Source organism: Petromyzon marinus, unplaced genomic scaffold, assembly GCF_048934315.1.
Source record: "Petromyzon marinus isolate PM22_M1 ecotype Great Lakes invasive population unplaced genomic scaffold, UKy_Petmar_22M1.pri1.0 PM_G_Scaffold_119, whole genome shotgun sequence".
Classification (NCBI taxonomy): domain Eukaryota; kingdom Metazoa; phylum Chordata; class Hyperoartia; order Petromyzontiformes; family Petromyzontidae; genus Petromyzon; species Petromyzon marinus.
In genome coordinates, this window is record NW_027422672.1 from 134,369 (window position 1) to 159,872 (window position 25,504).

Sequence of the window (25,504 nt, forward strand, 5' to 3'; positions counted from 1 at the left end):
TAACAATACGATTATATTAAAACATTATAGCAATGCATTGATAAAAATTACATATTTACAGTGGTGGTAAATATTCAACATGCAAAAATAATGTGCGGTGCTTCGAAAAGTATTACATTTGCATCTTCCGGCATAATTATGAAGACAACCTAGACTGGATCAGCCCATCATCTGTCGGGGGTAGATACAATAGGTAACACACTGTGGAGGAGAAGTCAACAGTGGTTGCCTTTATGTGTTTACTTGCCCCCGCCATAGTAACGTCGAATTTCCACCACGTGGCTCAGAGCTCTTAAACGGGAGATGAGCACCGCCTAAATGCTCACTTTGTAAAAAAAATATTTTTGAGATCAGAACGCATCAGTACAAATACAATATTACAGTAGAGTTCACATTGCAGCAGTACACAGACAAGTCACAATCATTCATTATTATTATTTTATCCAGGCGAGATTACAGGATTTAATCCATGCAACCTATCTTGGCCACGGATCAGTAACTAAGGGATGGGGAACCTTACGATTTCGGCTGATTGTTGATCCTTCTACAACAGCCTTGTGCCATTGTGATGTTTTTTTTAATGTAAAGGCATTTATAATGTTTTTTAACTATATATTTTTAAAAGTAATGTCCGTTTGTATTGACCCTGCAACCACAGCCTTCCGATTAATTATTAGACGGTTGGCTATTTTATCATTCGTTATTTTACAATAATTAACTTTACTTCTGAACAATCACTTCGCTGTCTCCTGTAAATCGTTCATTGAATGTTTTTGATCTTTTTATTCTGAATCTGTTCGTGTAAAATCGATGTTTTCATTTCATTAAAAAATTTGAGCGATGCATCAATGCGTTTGTTCTTGTCAATGTCCCCGTGTCTAATCGGCACCAGTGATTCTGTCAAATTCGCTTCAGTACGATGGACCCACAAATCAATTTTGGTTACAGCCTGCTTTGTCGAGTCTTAGAAGATGTGCAGTTTGTGGATTAACGCTCCACGATTAATTGACGATGTACAGTGGAATGATGTATGAAGAAATATTTCATACTGTAGGAATTGCAGGTTTAACTTCACAGACTGTACCCAGTCTTTGGGGGGTAGGGGAGGGCAAATGTCTTTCCTTGTTATAGTAATAGGTTTTACCCTTTTAACTGGCACAAAAACTGACACCTTTATTCAAGGCATCATGTTTGCAATAACCACAACATAAGCAGTCAAAATGCAAACAAAAGCGACAACTCTCATAAAAATATGCACTGTCCTTGAATTTGATTGGGTAAAACCTATTACTATATCTTGTTACTGACAAAGGAGGTCTCATAATGTAAATCTTTCCTTCTTGTTAAACTCCAACCCTCGCTGCGACCCTATTGAAGCAACGCTGGGTGGCACCCTATTCCCATTGTAGATCCTGAACTCGTGCTGTGCAGAGTGGTCCTGATGTCTTGTGACTCCCAAAATTAATTGACCCCGAACATATTTGCATATTAAATGTTGCGTTTTAAATAAAGCCTCCTATTACAATATTAAGCTTTAGAGGAGACATGAGACATTTGGACCACCCTGTATCTGTAGCCTGGAATTCCACGTTGCTGATGGTGGCCAGTTTACATTTTTTGGCTTCTCACAAAGTGATGCTCAATATACACAATAAGTATGAAAATAATGGAAGATAAAAACATCTCACATTCTGAAGGATTTCAGCTCAAAGTTCAGCTTTAAATGTGACCTGTTTTGTTGCCAGAAAAAAAATGGGAAAACCTATTTTCATATCAATCAGCCAATGAACTGTCATTACACTGAATTTGTATCTGAGATATAGACAGGGTTCTCATAATAAATTGATGGTGGATAAAACCAGCAAGTGGCAAATTCTGCAACAGGTTACTTTATACATTTCTATAGATCTCGGAATGAAATGTGCATGTGTGTTGCAGTTTTTTCTGTTTAATTTTTGTTTAAAAAAATTGTTACTTATTAACTTTGTACCCAGTGGTGTTGACAAGAATCAATTATCAAAGTTAATGACACACCCACAAATGAAAAGACGGCTGATAAGTTAAAGAGCCAAGCTCCATTGGAAGTGGACAGTGACCAGTCATTTTATTGTCGAGATACGTTACACAAGTGCGTTACTTGGCGGGCTGCAGGCCAACAGTAGCCGTTCAAGATGAGATCAGATTGCTTCATTGATGTTTTGTTCATCATTAGACCTCCTTTGCCAGTACCAAAATATAATAATAGGGTTTTTCCTCTTTTTTTCTGGCAACAAAACTGAAGCCTTTTTAGCAAGGATTCATGTCTGCATTAACCACAATACCTGCAGTCAAAATGCAAACGAAAAAACATACTATGATAATAAATATGTGGCATTGAAGCCTCGACCCAATTGGTGCTCGACCAGATGACGCCAAAAGGCTCAAAAGAAAGCCGTCCCTTGGTGTGGACCAATCAGTTTCAAGAACAATGCATCATCATATATTATCATAGTATGTTTTATTTTTGCATTTTGATTGCAGGTATTGTGGTTAATGCAGTAGACATAAATCCTTGTTCTATGGGAGCCTTTAACATTGAAGTCTATGGGAGCCTTTAGCATTGAAGTCTATGGGAGCCTTTAACATTGAAGTCTATGGGAGCCTTTAATATTGAGGTCTATGGGAGCCTTTAACATTGAAGTCTATGGGAGCCTTTAACAGTGAAGTCTATGGGAGCCTTTAACATTGAAGTCTATGGGTGCCTTTAACATTGAAGTCTGTGGGAGCCTTTAACATTGAAGTCTGTGGGAGCCTTTAACATTGAAGTCTATGGGAGCCTTTAACATTGAAGTCTATGGAAGCCTGTAACATTGACGTCTATGGGAACTTTTAACATTGAAGTCTATGGGAGCCTTTAATATTGAAGTCTATTTGAGCCTGTAACATTGAAGTCTGTGGGAGCCTTTAACATTGAAGTCTATGGGAGCCTTTAACATTGAAGTCTGTGGGAGCCTTTAACATTGAAGTCTATGGGAGCCTTTAACATTGAAGTCTATGGGAGCCTTTAACATTGAAGTCTATGGGAGCCTTTAACACTGAAGTCTATGGGAGCCTTTAACATTGAAGTCTATGGGAGCCTTTAACATTGAAGTCTATGGGAGCCTTTAACATTGAAGTCTATGGGAGCCTTTAACATTGAAGTCTATTGGAGTCTTTAACATTGAAGTCTATGGGAGTCTTCAACATTGAAGTCTATGGGAGCCTTTAATATTGAAGACTATGGGAGCCTTTAACATTGAAGTCTATGGGAGCCTTTAACATTGAAGTCTATGGGAGCCTTTAACATTGAAGTCTATGGGAGCCTTTAACATTGAAGTCTATGGGAGTGTTCTATGTTGAACTTCTTTCGCTCCGTACGTGGCCAGCCATGCAAACCCACTGGCGGCATTCACAAAACAGACCCAGCACCCGTACCTCTGATTAGCACGGTTGGCCACGTAGGGTGCGAAAGAAGTTCAGGGCACGTACAGCCCTCGCGACAGGGAGCTTCGAGGCGCGTCGTCAGGGCCGTCGTTTGCGACATGGCCGGATAGCTTCTGAAAAACAGCTGCACGGCTCGGTGGGCATCAGGCGGTGAAATAAACAAAAAGAGTCTCCAGCGAGCGGAGAGCGAGAGGAGAGGCGGAGAGGGACGGACGCTCAGGCGCGGCGTTCGGTCTCACCACAGGATGGTGGCGGGCGGCCACACCAACACCGAGCACTCCATGTACACCGCCTCTCCCTCTCTCGCTCTGTACATCCTGTCTGGCTCCGACAGCATCTGCGGGGCGCTGGCTGTGTGAGGCTGTCGTCGGGGGGCTGCCGCGTCCCCCCCTACGAGTCGTGGAGGGGGGGGGTCATAGAAGGCGATTCGCACAAAGTGGGTTTTTTAAAAATATAAAAAAATCGATTTTCAGAACCCTCTCTCTCTCCCTCTCGCCTGCAAGGTTCTGCGGCTCGGAGTGGTTGTTTCTCGCGTTGGCCTCTCGTCACCGTGGCGGTCGCGTGGATTTCTCCCTCCGGGTCCTTCCGGGCGTCTCTCCCCCCGCGCCGCACTCAGAATCGACGTCGCGCGTTTCAAAGCGTTTGGGCCGCAAAACAAAAAAATGTCCGCGCCCGCTGACGACGGCGACGGCCCGGTCGCCGGTGAAAAAGCGCCACGTAGCTCGGTGGGGCCCTTACCTGCCGGTCAAACACAAAAACAAAGTTTTTCGCAGTTTTAGTTTTCCTAACGAGGGGACGCCGGCCCGGCCCCCGGGGGTCGACGTGGGGGGGGTCACGCCGGGGTCGCGGGTCGTGAGCGACAACTCCGTTGTTGTCCGCCCGGCGGTGGGAGTGAGCTCACCGCGGTGCTTCCCGTCTAGGCGGGTGGCACGTGGTGGGGTGAAGTGTGGGACACTTCAAGAGGTTTGGCTGGCGTGGCGGAGGAGTGGGGTCCAACGTGCCCTGCCTAGAGGGGAGCTCCCTACAGCGCTCTGTGCAGTGAAGGACCTCCTCCTTATCCTCCTCCCCCTCCTCCTCCTCGTCCTCCTCATCCTCATCCTCCCCCTCATCCTCCTCCCCCTCCTCCTCCTCCTCCCCCTCCTCCCCCTCCTCCTCATCCTCCTCCCCCTCCTCCCCCTCCTCCTCATCCTCCTCCTCCTCATCCTCCTCCCCCTCCTCCTCCTCATCCTCCTCCTCCTCCCCTTCCTCCTCCCCCTCCTCATCCTCCTCCTCCCTCCTCCTCCTATTCCTCCTTCCGCCAACAGGGGCACGAGCAAGTACTTGCAGTGCTGCACCTTAACAAACTGCGTACTCAACTGGGCCCTGTACATGTGTATGTGTGTGTGTGATGTCGCAACCGTGCACCTTTCCGTCGTGTGTCCGGAGGTTGCTGCTTTGCTGCATACACCTGATGTGAGCTTCTTTGGTACCGTACGTGGCCAGAGATGATAACCGCAGCTGTGGGCGAAAATACAGCAGAGTGTTAGTAGGGTCTCTGTGTGAGTAGTGTGTGGGTCTCTGTGTGAGTAGTGTGTGGGTCTCTGTGTGAGTAGTGTGTGTGTCTCTCTGTGAGTAGTGTGTGGGTCTCTGTGTGAGTAGTGTGTGGGTCTCTGTGTGAGTAGTGTGTGTGTCTCTCTGTGAGTAGTGTGTGGGTCTCTGTGTGAGTAGTCTGTGGGTCTCTGTGTGAGAAGTCTGTGGGTCTCTGTATGTGAGTAGTGTGTGTAGTGTGTGTGTCACACAGATACCTACAAGTGTTTCGAGTACTCGGCCCCGCTTGAACGTCGAAGTGCTTCGTTGAAGCCATCATTTGCAAGAGCCGGAGCGCTTCTGAAAAAAAAAAGCGCCACGAAGCTCAGTGGGCATTGCCTGGTGAAGTCAAAAGAGTCGAGTTTAGTCGATGGCCTTTAGTGGGAGTAGCGTTGAGAGGGGGCATCGTCTCAAGTGTGGTAGCAGCGCTGTTTGCTACTCACGGTCAAGGGGCAGGGCGAAGGGGTTGTGACGACGGTCGCCCAGCACAATGACCAGCAAGGCCACTAAACGGGTGGTGGTGGAGAAAGTCTCCATTGGGGGGAGGTGGCAGATGGTCGGCCTGGCGGCTTCCTTCACTTGGCTAGGAGGGGTGAAGGGGAGGGAGTAGGAGGAGCAGTGGGAATGATATTTATTTAGACTGCAAGAGGAGGAATCCAAAGCGCTACGAAGCTCTTTTTGTCACAGATGTCCAGCTGTGGCACTGGGTCAGAACATGACAACAAACACAAAACAAAAACACGGCGTGAGTGCAGAGTTACAGGAAGAGTAAAACAAATCACTTTAAAAATATATATACTAATAAAACTAACCAATGTTTAATGTTGCCACGGGAAGCACACCACCGTGCTACATAGCTCTTTTTTAAGAAGAGACCTTGGCCCATAAATGGTGGGCTGATATCAAGTGGACATTCAGGGCAAAATACTCTAAACGCGTGGCGTTTCGGAATGCGGAGGGGGAAAACCCGGAGGACTCTGGGAGAAAAATCCACGCGGCCGCGGGGAGCGAGAAACGTCAACCCCAAAGAAAGAGCAGGGAGTGTCAGGGTCGGTATCAAACCCCACGACCTCCTGTACACCAGGTGACAACCATGCCGGGTTAAAGACCTCCTCCTTCACAAGGGACAATTGGATGCATACCTAAGGCTCCCTCACTGATGGACACGTTCCTCCTGTGTTGAGCAAAATGTTTAGGTTCTCATCGTTTCGCAGAGGCTGCATTTTTTGCCACCGCAGAAAACGAACGTTGGGGGAAACGCCTCCTCGCATCGGACTCTTTCTTTTTTTTGCTAAAGTCACGTAGGTAAAAAAAATCTATAAAATAAATAAATGAAAAAAACAACTCAATTAAAATCACGTTTCGGAGGCAGCAGCACAAGCTTCCGTCTTGAGGTGGAAACCGTCACGGCAAAATTGCTGCATCAGGTGAAGAGAACTCTAAGACACCCGAGATTGTATACAGGTTAAGGGGGGGGGAGAGACAAGAAGGGCCGTGGGGGGGGGGCTAAGTTAAGCCACCTTCTGTTATGCTGCAGGGGGTTGGGGACGGAGAGATGGCCGTGTGCAGGTTGAAGAGCGTTACACACGTGAACCAGAGGCAGAAGGCAGTAGTTAAGCTGACAAACTGGTTGCCTTGCGGAGCATACTGCTGTAAACTATAAGGCTGCTAAAGTTTAACTTGGGTTTAACTTTATTTTTTTTACCAGCGCGACTTTACCGAAAAAAAGCTAAAGACTATGAATCCTTGCACATCACGAAAGCTTCAAATCTAGCGCCTCACATCGTGTTAGTTTGGCACCGATGTTCGTGCTGATGTTTTAAACTAGATCAATAAAACAACATTGATTACAGCCCCAGCTCAGGTTATTTTCCCATCAATGAAACAGCCCCTGGAGTGAGAGCACCTTCCAGGATATAAACCAACACTGCCGCACGTCTGTCCAAGAGCTGTGTAAAAAAACAATTGAGTTGAAAAAAATGTCAAGCCGACAGGGAAAGGGGCTCCTGGCAAGTGTGACCACCAGCCAGGTCGATGTATTGGTAATGAGAATGTGCAATTGTTTTTGTCCTTGGAAACACGAACTATGAATAAAACGAGATATTCTTAGCTCTTTCGGTAAAGTCACGTTGAAGGGAAACAATAAAATAATAAAATATATATAAAACAATAAAATTTCTCACGACGTTTCGACCATAACACAAACGGTCGTCATCAGGTCGAAACGTCGTGAGAATTTTAATTATTTTATATATATTTTATTATTTTATTGTTTCCCTTCAACGTGACTTTACCGAAAGAGCTAAGAATATGAATTACTGCAGTCACGAAAGCTTCAAATCAAAATTTAAAACGAGATACTCACAGAGTTTACGCTTCTGAATGTGCCCTTGTTCAAGCGGTTCACTCGGCCTAAGAGGCAGACGCACGGTAAATTATTGGGCGGCACTTTGTAAGCTGCTAAGGTAGACAAAGTGAGCTTGAACACGACGCGCTCGAGTGAAGTCTTTGAGCGACGCATCACCACGTTGACACGCGTGCATCGCAAACAATTAAAGTTTAAAACACGCAGCAAAGATTCGTTACAAAAAGCCGAGCGGCAGCCTTCACGCATCCTTTGGAAGCTTGCTAACCCACAACATAACCTAGAGACCATCTTCCAGGTCTCCATGGAGACCATCGCATGACAGCGGCATCTGTAGCCGGCCAAAGTGCCGCCTCGGCCGGCTGGGCAATCTAGCCGAGACCGGTGACACTCCCGGAATAGGCCTCAACGCGGCACTCACCAGCGCAACGCTGCGTAGGTGCTGGGGAGGGGGTCTTGAGCTATATCCTCCTTCGTGGTGAGGTTACAAACAAAACAATGTCCTCGTGTGGTCGTGGTGGAGGAGGAGATTCGACGTTCCGTGCCTCGAATCACGGGCAGGCGACTCGGCGGGGCTGTTATCACGTGAGGCCTTAGCAGGGCGCTTTTATAAATCGTAGTGTGGATAGGCGAACACGCAGTGCGAGCGAGGCTCAGATTCTGTAGAATTGATAAACACTGCCCATAGACTCAGCACTGCCCATAGACTCAACACTGCCCATAGACTCGGCACTGCCCATAGACTCAACACTGCCCATAGACTCAACACTGCCCATATACTCAACACTGCACCATAGACTCAACACTGCCCATAGACTCAACACTGCCCATAGACTCAGCACTGCCCATAGACTCAACACTCCCCATAGACTCAACACTGCACCATAGACTCAACACTGCACCATAGACTCAGCACTGCCAGTAGAGTCAACACTGCCCGTAGACTCAACACTGCCCGTAGACTCAACACTGCCCATATACTCAACACTGCCCATAGACTCAACACTGCCCCATAGACTCACCACTGTGATCTCTACATTGGGTCAAACTTAACATATCTTAATGTTCGACGGCTTGTGCACCAGATCTTATTTATTCACGATGTACTTACAAAAAATTCCGCAGACTACCTACTGGATCTCCTCTCTGTTTCAAAGAACAAATTTGACCTCAGGTCTTCGCTCATTTACCAGCTTCACATTCCCTATTGCCGTACAAAAACAGGAGGAAGGGCCTTTGCTATTGATGCCCCCAGGGTCTGGAATGCTATTGCCAATAAACTGCAACTTGAATCACTACCTATGAGATCTTCACTCAAAACTGCTCTAGAGGAGTTGTACACCCCTAGCTGCCACTGCTATTCAGTGGCCTAAAATATGGCTCTAGATTTTGGTGTTATAATTTATTTATGTAGTTTATTGTTAAAAATTCGGTCACAGTCCCTATGATCACTGTTACATTGCATTTATGGCTTTTATTTTGGTGATTTCGAAAAGTTTTTATTTTATTTTTGGCCATGTTTTTGTTTATTGTAGTACGGAGTTAGACTGATGGCCTTAATCTTAGTTGTCTTGTGGTTGTTGTTGTTGTTTGACTTGCATCCCACTGGGATTTTTTGCACACAGCGTTGGTGTACGGTGCTATTTCAGGAATATTTTTGATGTTTTTTTTTTCCTGTATTTTCTGTTTACACAGTCACACATAATCACTTTAAGATGTTTTCATGTTCATGTTTTTTTGTTTGTTGAGGTTGCACCCGATTCAAGAGCCGAATGGCTCACAGGGCTATACCAAATAAATGAAACTATGAACTACGACCTCCTGTAGACCAGGCGAGGTTTTTCAAATTTCCCGCGCTTTTTGTGACTCCGGGTCACGTGGCCCCGGCTGCCTCCACCCCCCCTCGCGCCCTCGGCAGCGCCTCTCAGTCCCTGAAGGCCACCGCGAGGTTGTTTTAACAAAGTAAATAATCTCCTCATCGTGTAAATGTACACACGCGTGTGTATAGAGAGAGAGTGAGTCACGAGTGATAGATAATTAATAATTAAGCTGAAGTTAGCCGTCCAAGTGGGAACGTGAAGAGTTTGCGGTGTTGGTTTTGGTGACGGTTTGTTTTTGGCGGGAAAAGTGGAAACGGCTGCGCTGAGGGCTCGCGTGAGGTAAACTTTTAATTAAACACAACTCTTAAATTACACGCCCAATGTTTATTTTATCATCGTAATATACACGGCATTTAATATTTGCGCAGGTTGAGCACGTTTTGGGCAAAGGGGGGAGCGGTGGCACAATGGTTAGCACGCATTGACCAGCGTGGTGAAGTATGGTCAGGTCACATTGACCAGCGTGGTGAAGTATGGTCAACCCACATTGACCAGCGTGGTGAAGTATGGTCAGGTCACATTGACCAGCGTGGTGAAGTATGGTCAGTACACATTGACCAGAGTGGTGAAGTATGGTCAGTACACATTGACCAGAGTGGTGAAGTATGGTCAGTACACATTGACCAGCGTGGTGAAGTATGGTCAGTCCACATTGACCAGCGTGGTGAAGTATGGTCAGGTCACATTGACCAGCGTGGTGAAGTATGGTCAGTCCACATTGACCAGCGTGGTGAAGTATGGTCAGGTCGCATTGACCAGCGTGGTGAAGTATGGTCAGTACACATTGACCAGCGTGGTGAAGTATGGTCAGTACACATTGACCAGGGTGGTGAAGTATGGTCAGGTCACATTGACCAGGGTGGTGAAGTATGGTCAGGTCACATTGACCAGCGTGGTGAAGTATGGTCAGTCCACATTGACCAGCGTGGTGAAGTATGGTCAGTACACATTGACCAGGGTGGTGAAGTATGGTCAGTACACATTGACCAGCGTGGTGAAGTATGGTCAGTACAGATTGACCAGCGTGGTGAAGTATGGTCAGTACACATTGACCAGCGTGGTGAAGTATGGTCAGTACACATTGACCAGCGTGGTGAAGTATGGTCAGTCCACATTGACCAGCGTGGTGAAGTGTGGTCAGTAAACATTGACCAGGGTGGTGAAGTATGGTCAGTCCACATTGACCAGCGTGGTGAAGTATGGTCAGGTCGCATTGACCAGCGTGGTGAAGTATGGTCAGTACACATTGACCAGCGTGGTGAAGTATGGTCAGTACACATTGACCAGGGTGGTGAAGTATGGTCAGGTCACATTGACCAGCGTGGTGAAGTATGGTCAGTACACATTGACCAGCGTGGTGAAGTATGGTCAGTACAGATTGACCAGCGTGGTGAAGTATGGTCAGTACACATTGACCAGCGTGGTGAAGTATGGTCAGTACACATTGACCAGCGTGGTGAAGTATGGTCAGTCCACATTGACCAGCGTGGTGAAGTGTGGTCAGTAAACATTGACCAGGGTGGTGAAGTATGGTCAGTCCACATTGACCAGCGTGGTGAAGTATGGTCAGGTCGCATTGACCAGCGTGGTGAAGTATGGTCAGTACACATTGACCAGCGTGGTGAAGTATGGTCAGTACACATTGACCAGGGTGGTGAAGTATGGTCAGGTCACATTGACCAGCGTGGTGAAGTATGGTCAGGTCACATTGACCAGCGTGGTGAAGTATGGTCAGTACACATTGACCAGAGTGGTGAAGTATGGTCAGTACACATTGACCAGAGTGGTGAAGTATGGTCAGGTCACATTGACCAGCGTGGTGAAGTATGGTGAGTACACATTGACCAGGGTGGTGAAGTATGGTCAGTACACATTGACCAGCGTGGTGAAGTATGGTCAACCCACATTGACCAGGGTGGTGAAGTATGGTCAGTACACATTGACCAGAGTGGTGAAGTATGGTCAGTACACATTGACCAGAGTGGTGAAGTATGGTCAGTACACATTGACCAGCGTGGTGAAGTATGGTCAGTCCACATTGACCAGCGTGGTGAAGTATGGTCAGTACAGATTGACCAGCGTGGTGAAGTATGGTCAGTACACATTGACCAGCGTGGTGAAGTATGGTCAGTACACATTGACCAGCGTGGTGAAGTATGGTCAGTCCACATTGACCAGCGTGGTGAAGTGTGGTCAGTAAACATTTACCAGGGTGGTGAAGTATGGTCAGTCCACATTGACCAGCGTGGTGAAGTATGGTCAGGTCGCATTGACCAGCGTGGTGAAGTATGGTCAGTACACATTGACCAGCGTGGTGAAGTATGGTCAGTACACATTGACCAGGGTGGTGAAGTATGGTCAGGTCACATTGACCAGCGTGGTGAAGTATGGTCAGGTCACATTGACCAGCGTGGTGAAGTATGGTCAGTACACATTGACCAGAGTGGTGAAGTATGGTCAGTACACATTGACCAGAGTGGTGAAGTATGGTCAGGTCACATTGACCAGCGTGGTGAAGTATGGTGAGTACACATTGACCAGGGTGGTGAAGTATGGTCAGTACACATTGACCAGCGTGGTGAAGTATGGTCAACCCACATTGACCAGGGTGGTGAAGTATGGTCAGTACACATTGACCAGAGTGGTGAAGTATGGTCAGTACACATTGACCAGAGTGGTGAAGTATGGTCAGTACACATTGACCAGCGTGGTGAAGTATGGTCAGTCCACATTGACCAGCGTGGTGAAGTATGGTCAGGTCACATTGACCAGCGTGGTGAAGTATGGTCAGTACACATTGACCAGCGTGGTGAAGTATGGTCAGTACACATTGACCAGCGTGGTGAAGTATGGTCAGTACACATTGACCAGCGTGGTGAAGTATGGTCAGTCCACATTGACCAGCGTGGTGAAGTGTGGTCAGTAAACATTGACCAGGGTGGTGAAGTATGGTCAGTCCACATTGACCAGCGTGGTGAAGTATGGTCAGGTCGCATTGACCAGCGTGGTGAAGTATGGTCAGTACACATTGACCAGCGTGGTGAAGTATGGTCAGTACACATTGACCAGGGTGGTGAAGTATGGTCAGGTCACATTGACCAGGGTGGTGAAGTATGGTCAGTACACATTGACCAGGGTGGTGAAGTATGGTCAGTACACATTGACCAGCGTGGTGAAGTATGGTCAGTACAGATTGACCAGCGTGGTGAAGTATGGTCAGTCCACATTGACCAGCGTGGTGAAGTATGGTCAGTACAGATTGACCAGCGTGGTGAAGTATGGTCAGTACACATTGACCAGCGTGGTGAAGTATGGTCAGGTCGCATTGACCAGCGTGGTGAAGTACGGTCAGGTCACATTGACCAGGGTGGTGAAGTATGGTCAGTACACATTGACCAGCCTGGTGAAGTATGGTCAGTACACATTGACCAGCGTGGTGAAGTATGGTCAGTACACATTGACCAGCGTGGTGAAGTATGGTCAGTCCACATTGACCAGCGTGGTGAAGTATGGTCAGTACACATTGACCAGCGTAGTGAAGTATGGTCAGTTACACATTGACCAGAGTGGTGAAGTATGGTCAGGTCACATTGACCAGCATGGTGAAGTATGGTCAGGTCACATTGACCAGCGTGGTGAAGTGTGGTCAGTAATCATTGACCAGGGTGGTGAAGTATGGTCAGTACACATTGACCAGGGTGGTGAAGTATGGTCAGGTCGCATTGACCAGCGTGGTGAAGTACGGTCAGGTCACATTGACCAGGGTGGTGAAGTATGGTCAGGTCACATTGACCAGCCTGGTGAAGTATGGTCAGTACACATTGACCAGCGTGGTGAAGTATGGTCAGTACACATTGACCAGCGTGGTGAAGTATGGTCAGTACACATTGACCAGCGTGGTGAAGTATGGTCAGTACACATTGACCAGCGTGGTGAAGTGTGGTCAGTAAACATTGACCAGCGTGGTGAAGTATGGTCAGTCCACATTGCCCAGCGTGGTGAAGTATGGTCAGGTCGCATTGACCAGCGTGGTGAAGTATGGTCAGTACACATTGACCAGGGTGGTGAAGTATGGTCAGTACACATTGACCAGCGTGGTGAAGTATGGTCAGTACACATTGACCAGCGTGGTGAAGTATGGTCAGTACACATTGACCAGGGTGGTGAAGTATGGTCAGTACACATTGACCAGCGTGGTGAAGTATGGTCAGTACACATTGACCAGCGTGGTGAAGTATGGTCAGTCCACATTGACCAGGGTGGTGAAGTATGGTCAGTACACATTGACCAGCGTGGTGAAGTATGGTCAGGTCACATTGACCAGCGTGGTGAAGTATGGTCAGTCCACATTGACCAGCGTGGTGAAGTATGGTCAGTACACATTGACCAGAGTGGTGAAGTATGGTCAGTACACATTGACCAGGGTGGTGAAGTATGGTCAGTACACATTGACCATCGTGGTGAAGTATGGTCAGTACACATTGACCAGAGTGGTGAAGTATGGTCAGTACTCATTGACCAGCGTGGTGAAGTATGGCCAGTACACATTGACCAGCGTGGTGAAGTATGGTCAGTTCACATTGACCATGGTGGTGAAGTATGGTCAGTACACATTGACCAGAGTGGTGAAGTATGGTCAGCACGCATTGACCAAGGTGGTGAAGTATGGTCAGTACACATTGACCGGGGTGGTGAAGTATGGTCAGTACACATTGACCAGCGTGGTGAAGTATGGTCAGTACACATTGACCAGCGTGGTGAAGTATGGTCAGGTCACATTGACCAGGGTGGTGAAGTATGGTCAGTACACATTGACCAGCGTGGTGAAGTATGGTCGGTCCACATTGACCAGGGTGGTGAAGTATGGTCAGGTCACATTGACCAGCGTGGTGAAGTATGGTCAGGTCACATTGACCAGGGTGGTGAAGTATGGTCAGTACACATTGACCAGCGTGGTGAAGTATGGTCAGTACACATTGACCAGGGTGGTGAAGTATGGTCAGTACACATTGACCAGGGTGGTGAAGTATGGTCAGGTCACATTGACCAGAGTGGTGAAGTATGGTCAGTACACATTGACCAGGGTGGTGAAGTATGGTCAGGTCACATTGACCAGCGTGGTGAAGTATGATCAGGTCACATTGACCAGCGTGGTGAAGTATGGTCAGTACACATTGACCAGGGTGGTGAAGTATGGTCAGGTCACATTGACCAGAGTGGTGAAGTATGGTCAGTACACGTTGACCAGGGTGGTGAAGTATGGTCAGTACACATTGACCAGCGTTGTGAAGTATGGTCAGTACACATTGACCAGCGTGGTGAAGTATGGTCAGGTCACATTGACCAGAGTGGTGAAGTATGGTCAGGTCACATTGACCAGCGTGGTGAAGTATGGTCAGTACACATTGACCAGCGTGGTGAAGTATGGTCAGTACACATTGACCAGCGTGGTGAAGTATGGTCAGTACACATTGACCAGCGTGGTGAAGTATGGTCAGTACACATAGACCAGCGTGGTGAAGTATGGTCAGTACACATTGACCAGCGTGGTGAAGTATGGTCAGTTCCCATTGACCAGCGTGGTGAAGTATGGTCAGTTCACATTGACCAGCGTGGTGAAGTATGGTCAGTACACATTGACCAGCGTGGTGAAGTATGGTCAGTACACATTGACCAGAGTGGTTAAGTATGGTCAGTACACATTGACCAGGGTGGTGAAGTATGGTCAGTACACATTGACCAGCGTTGTGAAGTATGGTCAGTACACATTGACCAGCGTGGTGAAGTATGGTGAGTCCACATTGACCAGGGTGGTGAAGTATGGTCAGTCCACATTGACCAGCGTGGTGAAGTATGGTCAGTCCACATTGACCAGGGTGGTGAAGTATGGTCAGTACACATTGACCAGCGTGGTGAAGTATGGTCAGTATACATTGACCAGCGTGGTGAAGTATGGTCAGTACACATTGACCAGCGTGGTGAAGTATGGTCAGTCCACATTGACCAGCGTGGTGAAGTATGGTCAGTACACATTGACCAGGTTGGTGAAGTATGGTCAGTACACATTGACCAGCGTGGTGAAGTATGGTCAGTCCACATTGACCAGCGTGGTGAAGTATGGTCAGGTCGCATTGACCAGCGTGGTGAAGTGCGGTCAGGTCACATTGACCAGCCTGGTGAAGTATGGTCAGTTCACATTGACCATGGTGGTGAAGTATGGTCAGTACACATTGACCAGAGTGGTGAAGTATGGTCAGCACGCATTGACCAAGGTGGTGAAGTATGGTCAGTACACATTGACCGGGGTGGTGAAGTATGGTCAGTACACATTGACCAGCGTGGTGAAGTATGGTCAGTACACATTGACCAGCGTGGTGAAGTATGGTCAGGTCACATTGACCAGGGTGGTGAAGTATGGTCAGTACACATTGACCAGCGTGGTGAAGTATGGTCGGTCCACATTGACCAGGGTGGTGAAGTATGGTCAGGTCACATTGACCAGCGTGGTGAAGTATGGTCAGGTCACATTGACCAGGGTGGTGAAGTATGGTCAGTACACATTGACCAGCGTGGTGAAGTATGGTCAGTACACATTGACCAGGGTGGTGAAGTATGGTCAGTACACATTGACCAGGGTGGTGAAGTATGGTCAGGTCACATTGACCAGAGTGGTGAAGTATGGTCAGTACACATTGACCAGGGTGGTGAAGTATGGTCAGGTCACATTGACCAGCGTGGTGAAGTATGATCAGGTCACATTGACCAGCGTGGTGAAGTATGGTCAGTACACATTGACCAGGGTGGTGAAGTATGGTCAGGTCACATTGACCAGAGTGGTGAAGTATGGTCAGTACACGTTGACCAGGGTGGTGAAGTATGGTCAGTACACATTGACCAGCGTGGTGAAGTATGGTCAGTACACATTGACCAGCGTGGTGAAGTATGGTCAGGTCACATTGACCAGAGTGGTGAAGTATGGTCAGGTCACATTGACCAGCGTGGTGAAGTATGGTCAGTACACATTGACCAGCGTGGTGAAGTATGGTCAGTACACATTGACCAGCGTGGTGAAGTATGGTCAGTACACATTGACCAGCGTGGTGAAGTATGGTCAGTACACATAGACCAGCGTGGTGAAGTATGGTCAGTACACATTGACCAGCGTGGTGAAGTATGGTCAGGTCACATTGACCAGCGTGGTGAAGTATGATCAGGTCACATTGACCAGCGTGGTGAAGTATGGTCAGTACACATTGACCAGGGTGGTGAAGTATGGTCAGGTCACATTGACCAGAGTGGTGAAGTATGGTCAGTACACGTTGACCAGGGTGGTGAAGTATGGTCAGTACACATTGACCAGCGTGGTGAAGTATGGTCAGTACACATTGACCAGCGTGGTGAAGTATGGTCAGGTCACATTGACCAGAGTGGTGAAGTATGGTCAGGTCACATTGACCAGCGTGGTGAAGTATGGTCAGTACACATTGACCAGCGTGGTGAAGTATGGTCAGTACACATTGACCAGCGTGGTGAAGTATGGTCAGTACACATTGACCAGCGTGGTGAAGTATGGTCAGTACACATAGACCAGCGTGGTGAAGTATGGTCAGTACACATTGACCAGCGTGGTGAAGTATGGTCAGTTCCCATTGACCAGCGTGGTGAAGTATGGTCAGTTCACATTGACCAGCGTGGTGAAGTATGGTCAGTACACATTGACCAGCGTGGTGAAGTATGGTCAGTACACATTGACCAGAGTGGTTAAGTATGGTCAGTACACATTGACCAGGGTGGTGAAGTATGGTCAGTACACATTGACCAGCGTTGTGAAGTATGGTCAGTACACATTGACCAGCGTTGTGAAGTATGGTCAGTACACATTGACCAGCGTGGTGAAGTATGGTCAGGTCACATTGACCAGAGTGGTGAAGTATGGTCAGGTCACATTGACCAGCGTGGTGAAGTATGGTCAGTACACATTGACCAGCGTGGTGAAGTATGGTCAGTACACATTGACCAGCGTGGTGAAGTATGGTCAGTACACATTGACCAGCGTGGTGAAGTATGGTCAGTACACATAGACCAGCGTGGTGAAGTATGGTCAGTACACATTGACCAGCGTGGTGAAGTATGGTCAGTTCCCATTGACCAGCGTGGTGAAGTATGGTCAGTTCACATTGACCAGCGTGGTGAAGTATGGTCAGTACACATTGACCAGCGTGGTGAAGTATGGTCAGTACACATTGACCAGAGTGGTTAAGTATGGTCAGTACACATTGACCAGGGTGGTGAAGTATGGTCAGTACACATTGACCAGCGTTGTGAAGTATGGTCAGTACACATTGACCAGCGTGGTGAAGTATGGTGAGTCCACATTGACCAGGGTGGTGAAGTATGGTCAGTCCACATTGACCAGCGTGGTGAAGTATGGTCAGTCCACATTGACCAGGGTGGTGAAGTATGGTCAGTACACATTGACCAGCGTGGTGAAGTATGGTCAGTATACATTGACCAGCGTGGTGAAGTATGGTCAGTACACATTGACCAGCGTGGTGAAGTATGGTCAGTCCACATTGACCAGCGTGGTGAAGTATGGTCAGTACACATTGACCAGGTTGGTGAAGTATGGTCAGTACACATTGACCAGCGTGGTGAAGTATGGTCAGTCCACATTGACCAGCGTGGTGAAGTATGGTCAGGTCGCATTGACCAGCGTGGTGAAGTGCGGTCAGGTCACATTGACCAGCCTGGTGAAGTATGGTCAGTTCACATTGACCATGGTGGTGAAGTATGGTCAGTACACATTGACCAGAGTGGTGAAGTATGGTCAGCACGCATTGACCAAGGTGGTGAAGTATGGTCAGTACACATTGACCGGGGTGGTGAAGTATGGTCAGTACACATTGACCAGCGTGGTGAAGTATGGTCAGTACACATTGACCAGCGTGGTGAAGTATGGTCAGGTCACATTGACCAGGGTGGTGAAGTATGGTCAGTACACATTGACCAGCGTGGTGAAGTATGGTCGGTCCACATTGACCAGGGTGGTGAAGTATGGTCAGGTCACATTGACCAGCGTGGTGAAGTATGGTCAGGTCACATTGACCAGGGTGGTGAAGTATGGTCAGTACACATTGACCAGCGTGGTGAAGTATGGTCAGTACACATTGACCAGGGTGGTGAAGTATGGTCAGTACACATTGACCAGGGTGGTGAAGTATGGTCAGGTCACATTGACCAGAGTGGTGAAGTATGGTCAGTACACATTGACCAGGGTGGTGAAGTATGGTCAGGTCACATTGACCAGCGTGGTGAAGTATGATCAGGTCACATTGACCAGCGTGGTGAAGTATGGTCAGTACACATTGACCAGGGTGGTGAAGTATGGTCAGGTCACATTGACCAGAGTGGTGAAGTATGGTCAGTACACGTTGACCAGGGTGGTGAAGTATGGTCAGTACACATTGACCAGCGTGGTGAAGTATGGTCAGTACACATTGACCAGCGTGGTGAAGTATGGTCAGGTCACATTGACCAGAGTGGTGAAGTATGGTCAGGTCACATTGACCAGCGTGGTGAAGTATGGTCAGTACACATTGACCAGCGTGGTGAAGTATGGTCAGTACACATTGACCAGCGTGGTGAAGTATGGTCAGTACACATTGACCAGCGTGGTGAAGTATGGTCAGTACACATAGACCAGCGTGGTGAAGTATGGTCAGTACACATTGACCAGCGTGGTGAAGTATGGTCAGGTCACATTGACCAGCGTGGTGAAGTATGATCAGGTCACATTGACCAGCGTGGTGAAGTATGGTCAGTACACATTGACCAGGGTGGTGAAGTATGGTCAGGTCACATTGACCAGAGTGGTGAAGTATGGTCAGTACACGTTGACCAGGGTGGTGAAGTATGGTCAGTACACATTGACCAGCGTGGTGAAGTATGGTCAGTACACATTGACCAGCGTGGTGAAGTATGGTCAGGTCACATTGACCAGAGTGGTGAAGTATGGTCAGGTCACATTGACCAGCGTGGTGAAGTATGGTCAGTACACATTGACCAGCGTGGTGAAGTATGGTCAGTACACATTGACCAGCGTGGTGAAGTATGGTCAGTACACATTGACCAGCGTGGTGAAGTATGGTCAGTACACATAGACCAGCGTGGTGAAGTATGGTCAGTACACATTGACCAGCGTGGTGAAGTATGGTCAGTTCCCATTGACCAGCGTGGTGAAGTATGGTCAGTTCACATTGACCAGCGTGGTGAAGTATGGTCAGTACACATTGACCAGCGTGGTGAAGTATGGTCAGTACACATTGACCAGAGTGGTTAAGTATGGTCAGTACACATTGACCAGGGTGGTGAAGTATGGTCAGTACACATTGACCAGCGTTGTGAAGTATGGTCAGTACACATTGACCAGCGTGGTGAAGTATGGTGAGTCCACATTGACCAGGGTGGTGAAGTATGGTCAGTCCACATTGACCAGCGTGGTGAAGTATGGTCAGTCCACATTGACCAGGGTGGTGAAGTATGGTCAGTACACATTGACCAGCGTGGTGAAGTATGGTCAGTATACATTGACCAGCGTGGTGAAGTATGGTCAGTACACATTGACCAGCGTGGTGAAGTATGGTCAGTCCACATTGACCAGCGTGGTGAAGTATGGTCAGTACACATTGACCAGGTTGGTGAAGTATGGTCAGTACACATTGACCAGCGTGGTGAAGTATGGTCAGTCCACATTGACCAGCGTGGTGAAGTATGGTCAGGTCGCATTGACCAGCGTGGTGAAGTGCGGTCAGGTCACATTGACCAGCCTGGTGAAGTATGGTCAGTTCACATTGACCATGGTGGTGAAGTATGGTCAGTACACATTGACCAGAGTGGTGAAGTATGGTCAGCACGCATTGACCAAGGTGGTGAAGTATGGTCAGTACACATTGACCGGGGTGGTGAAGTATGGTCAGTACACATTGACCAGCGTGGTGACGTATGGTCAGTACACATTGACCAGCGTGGTGAAGTATGGTCAGGTCACATTGACCAGGGTGGTGAAGTATGGTCAGTACACATTGACCAGCGTGGTGAAGTATGGTCGGTCCACATTGACCAGGGTGGTGAAGTATGGTCAGGTCACATTGACCAGCGTGGTGAAGTATGGTCAGGTCACATTGACCAGGGTGGTGAAGTATGGTCAGTACACATTGACCAGCGTGGTGAAGTATGGTCAGTACACATTGACCAGGGTGGTGAAGTATGGTCAGTACACATTGACCAGCGTGGTGAAGTATGGTCAGGTCACATTGACCAGGGTGGTGAAGTATGGTCAGTACACATTGACCAGCGTGGTGAAGTATGGTCAGTACACATTGACCAGGGTGGTGAAGTATGGTCAGTACACATTGACCAGGGTGGTGAAGTATGGTCAGGTCACATTGACCAGAGTGGTGAAGTATGGTCAGTACACATTGACCAGGGTGGTGAAGTATGGTCAGGTCACATTGACCAGCGTGGTGAAGTATGATCAGGTCACATTGACCAGCGTGGTGAAGTATGGTCAGTACACATTGACCAGGGTGGTGAAGTATGGTCAGGTCACATTGACCAGAGTGGTGAAGTATGGTCAGTACACGTTGACCAGGGTGGTGAAGTATGGTCAGTACACATTGACCAGCGTGGTGAAGTATGGTCAGTACACATTGACCAGCGTGGTGAAGTATGGTCAGGTCACATTGACCAGAGTGGTGAAGTATGGTCAGGTCACATTGACCAGCGTGGTGAAGTATGGTCAGTACACATTGACCAGCGTGGTGAAGTATGGTCAGTACACATTGACCAGCGTGGTGAAGTATGGTCAGTACACATTGACCAGCGTGGTGAAGTATGGTCAGTACACATAGACCAGCGTGGTGAAGTATGGTCAGTACACATTGACCAGCGTGGTGAAGTATGGTCAGGTCACATTGACCAGCGTGGTGAAGTATGATCAGGTCACATTGACCAGCGTGGTGAAGTATGGTCAGTACACATTGACCAGGGTGGTGAAGTATGGTCAGGTCACATTGACCAGAGTGGTGAAGTATGGTCAGTACACGTTGACCAGGGTGGTGAAGTATGGTCAGTACACATTGACCAGCGTGGTGAAGTATGGTCAGTACACATTGACCAGCGTGGTGAAGTATGGTCAGGTCACATTGACCAGAGTGGTGAAGTATGGTCAGGTCACATTGACCAGCGTGGTGAAGTATGGTCAGTACACATTGACCAGCGTGGTGAAGTATGGTCAGTACACATTGACCAGCGTGGTGAAGTATGGTCAGTACACATTGACCAGCGTGGTGAAGTATGGTCAGTACACATAGACCAGCGTGGTGAAGTATGGTCAGTACACATTGACCAGCGTGGTGAAGTATGGTCAGTTCCCATTGACCAGCGTGGTGAAGTATGGTCAGTTCACATTGACCAGCGTGGTGAAGTATGGTCAGTACACATTGACCAGCGTGGTGAAGTATGGTCAGTACACATTGACCAGAGTGGTTAAGTATGGTCAGTACACATTGACCAGGGTGGTGAAGTATGGTCAGTACACATTGACCAGCGTTGTGAAGTATGGTCAGTACACATTGACCAGCGTGGTGAAGTATGGTGAGTCCACATTGACCAGGGTGGTGAAGTATGGTCAGTCCACATTGACCAGCGTGGTGAAGTATGGTCAGTCCACATTGACCAGGGTGGTGAAGTATGGTCAGTACACATTGACCAGCGTGGTGAAGTATGGTCAGTATACATTGACCAGCGTGGTGAAGTATGGTCAGTACACATTGACCAGCGTGGTGAAGTATGGTCAGTCCACATTGACCAGCGTGGTGAAGTATGGTCAGTACACATTGACCAGGTTGGTGAAGTATGGTCAGTACACATTGACCAGCGTGGTGAAGTATGGTCAGTCCACATTGACCAGCGTGGTGAAGTATGGTCAGGTCGCATTGACCAGCGTGGTGAAGTGCGGTCAGGTCACATTGACCAGCCTGGTGAAGTATGGTCAGTTCACATTGACCATGGTGGTGAAGTATGGTCAGTACACATTGACCAGAGTGGTGAAGTATGGTCAGCACGCATTGACCAAGGTGGTGAAGTATGGTCAGTACACATTGACCGGGGTGGTGAAGTATGGTCAGTACACATTGACCAGCGTGGTGACGTATGGTCAGTACACATTGACCAGCGTGGTGAAGTATGGTCAGGTCACATTGACCAGGGTGGTGAAGTATGGTCAGTACACATTGACCAGCGTGGTGAAGTATGGTCGGTCCACATTGACCAGGGTGGTGAAGTATGGTCAGGTCACATTGACCAGCGTGGTGAAGTATGGTCAGGTCACATTGACCAGGGTGGTGAAGTATGGTCAGTACACATTGACCAGCGTGGTGAAGTATGGTCAGTACACATTGACCAGGGTGGTGAAGTATGGTCAGTACACATTGACCAGGGTGGTGAAGTATGGTCAGGTCACATTGACCAGAGTGGTGAAGTATGGTCAGTACACATTGACCAGGGTGGTGAAGTATGGTCAGGGGTCACATTGACCAGCGTGGTGAAGTATGATCAGGTCACATTGACCAGCGTGGTGAAGTATGGTCAGTACACATTGACCAGGGTGGTGAAGTATGGTCAGGTCACATTGACCAGAGTGGTGAAGTATGGTCAGTACACGTTGACCAGGGTGGTGAAGTATGGTCAGTACACATTGACCAGCGTGGTGAAGTATGGTCAGTACACATTGACCAGCGTGGTGAAGTATGGTCAGGTCACATTGACCAGAGTGGTGAAGTATGGTCAGGTCACATTGACCAGCGTGGTGAAGTATGGTCAGTACACATTGACCAGCGTGGTGAAGTATGGTCAGTACACATTGACCAGCGTGGTGAAGTATGGTCAGTACACATTGACCAGCGTGGTGAAGTATGGTCAGTACACATAGACCAGCGTGGTGAAGTATGGTCAGTACACATTGACCAGCGTGGTGAAGTATGGTCAGGTCACATTGACCAGCGTGGTGAAGTATGATCAGGTCACATTGACCAGCGTGGTGAAGTATGGTCAGTACACATTGACCAGGGTGGTGAAGTATGGTCAGGTCACATTGACCAGAGTGGTGAAGTATGGTCAGTACACGTTGACCAGGGTGGTGAAGTATGGTCAGTACACATTGACCAGCGTGGTGAAGTATGGTCAGTACACATTGACCAGCGTGGTGAAGTATGGTCAGGTCACATTGACCAGAGTGGTGAAGTATGGTCAGGTCACATTGACCAGCGTGGTGAAGTATGGTCAGTACACATTGACCAGCGTGGTGAAGTATGGTCAGTACACATTGACCAGCGTGGTGAAGTATGGTCAGTACACATTGACCAGCGTGGTGAAGTATGGTCAGTACACATAGACCAGCGTGGTGAAGTATGGTCAGTACACATTGACCAGCGTGGTGAAGTATGGTCAGTTCCCATTGACCAGCGTGGTGAAGTATGGTCAGTTCACATTGACCAGCGTGGTGAAGTATGGTCAGTACACATTGACCAGCGTGGTGAAGTATGGTCAGTACACATTGACCAGAGTGGTTAAGTATGGTCAGTACACATTGACCAGGGTGGTGAAGTATGGTCAGTACACATTGACCAGCGTTGTGAAGTATGGTCAGTACACATTGACCAGCGTGGTGAAGTATGGTGAGTCCACATTGACCAGGGTGGTGAAGTATGGTCAGTCCACATTGACCAGCGTGGTGAAGTATGGTCAGTCCACATTGACCAGGGTGGTGAAGTATGGTCAGTACACATTGACCAGCGTGGTGAAGTATGGTCAGTATACATTGACCAGCGTGGTGAAGTATGGTCAGTACACATTGACCAGCGTGGTGAAGTATGGTCAGTCCACATTGACCAGCGTGGTGAAGTATGGTCAGTACACATTGACCAGGTTGGTGAAGTATGGTCAGTACACATTGACCAGCGTGGTGAAGTATGGTCAGTCCACATTGACCAGCGTGGTGAAGTATGGTCAGGTCGCATTGACCAGCGTGGTGAAGTGCGGTCAGGTCACATTGACCAGCCTGGTGAAGTATGGTCAGTTCACATTGACCATGGTGGTGAAGTATGGTCAGTACACATTGACCAGAGTGGTGAAGTATGGTCAGCACGCATTGACCAAGGTGGTGAAGTATGGTCAGTACACATTGACCGGGGTGGTGAAGTATGGTCAGTACACATTGACCAGCGTGGTGACGTATGGTCAGTACACATTGACCAGCGTGGTGAAGTATGGTCAGGTCACATTGACCAGGGTGGTGAAGTATGGTCAGTACACATTGACCAGCGTGGTGAAGTATGGTCGGTCCACATTGACCAGGGTGGTGAAGTATGGTCAGGTCACATTGACCAGCGTGGTGAAGTATGGTCAGGTCACATTGACCAGGGTGGTGAAGTATGGTCAGTACACATTGACCAGCGTGGTGAAGTATGGTCAGTACACATTGACCAGGGTGGTGAAGTATGGTCAGTACACATTGACCAGGGTGGTGAAGTATGGTCAGGTCACATTGACCAGAGTGGTGAAGTATGGTCAGTACACATTGACCAGGGTGGTGAAGTATGGTCAGGTCACATTGACCAGCGTGGTGAAGTATGATCAGGTCACATTGACCAGCGTGGTGAAGTATGGTCAGTACACATTGACCAGGGTGGTGAAGTATGGTCAGGTCACATTGACCAGAGTGGTGAAGTATGGTCAGTACACGTTGACCAGGGTGGTGAAGTATGGTCAGTACACATTGACCAGCGTGGTGAAGTATGGTCAGTACACATTGACCAGCGTGGTGAAGTATGGTCAGGTCACATTGACCAGAGTGGTGAAGTATGGTCAGGTCACATTGACCAGCGTGGTGAAGTATGGTCAGTACACATTGACCAGCGTGGTGAAGTATGGTCAGTACACATTGACCAGCGTGGTGAAGTATGGTCAGTACACATAGACCAGCGTGGTGAAGTATGGTCAGTACACATTGACCAGCGTGGTGAAGTATGGTCAGTTCCCATTGACCAGCGTGGTGAAGTATGGTCAGTTCACATTGACCAGCGTGGTGAAGTATGGCCAGTACACATTGACCAGCGTGGTGAAGTATGGTCAGTACACATTGACCAGAGTGGTTAAGTATGGTCAGTACACA

General features: G+C 48.1%; 2 long non-coding RNA genes across 4 annotated transcripts in view; one reads left to right on the plus strand and one right to left on the minus strand.

Annotated features, from left to right (window-relative positions):
• Positions 1-2,955: 2,955 nt before the first annotated feature.
• LOC142909409 (uncharacterized) lies at positions 2,956-8,070 on the minus strand. 2 transcript variants are annotated; one of them, XR_012932324.1, is made up of 6 exons: positions 7,815-8,070; positions 7,394-7,440; positions 5,472-5,611; positions 5,251-5,328; positions 4,867-4,959; positions 2,956-3,852 (listed from the first exon to the last, which is right to left on the minus strand). It is a non-coding gene; the product is annotated as an uncharacterized LOC142909409 (long non-coding RNA). The 2 variants fall into 2 exon arrangements; XR_012932323.1 differs by lacking the exon at positions 2,956-3,852 and adding an exon at positions 3,864-4,200 and having other exon boundaries at positions 7,815-8,065.
• Positions 8,071-9,292: 1,222 nt separating this feature from the next.
• LOC142909404 (uncharacterized) overlaps positions 9,293-25,504 on the plus strand; it is a 28,695-nt gene continuing 12,483 nt past the window's right edge. The window contains exon 1 of one of the 2 annotated variants that reach the window (XR_012932320.1): positions 9,293-9,552. This is a non-coding gene — a long non-coding RNA (uncharacterized LOC142909404). The remainder of the gene's footprint in view (positions 9,553-25,504) is intronic. The other variant, XR_012932319.1, reaches the window with a different exon arrangement.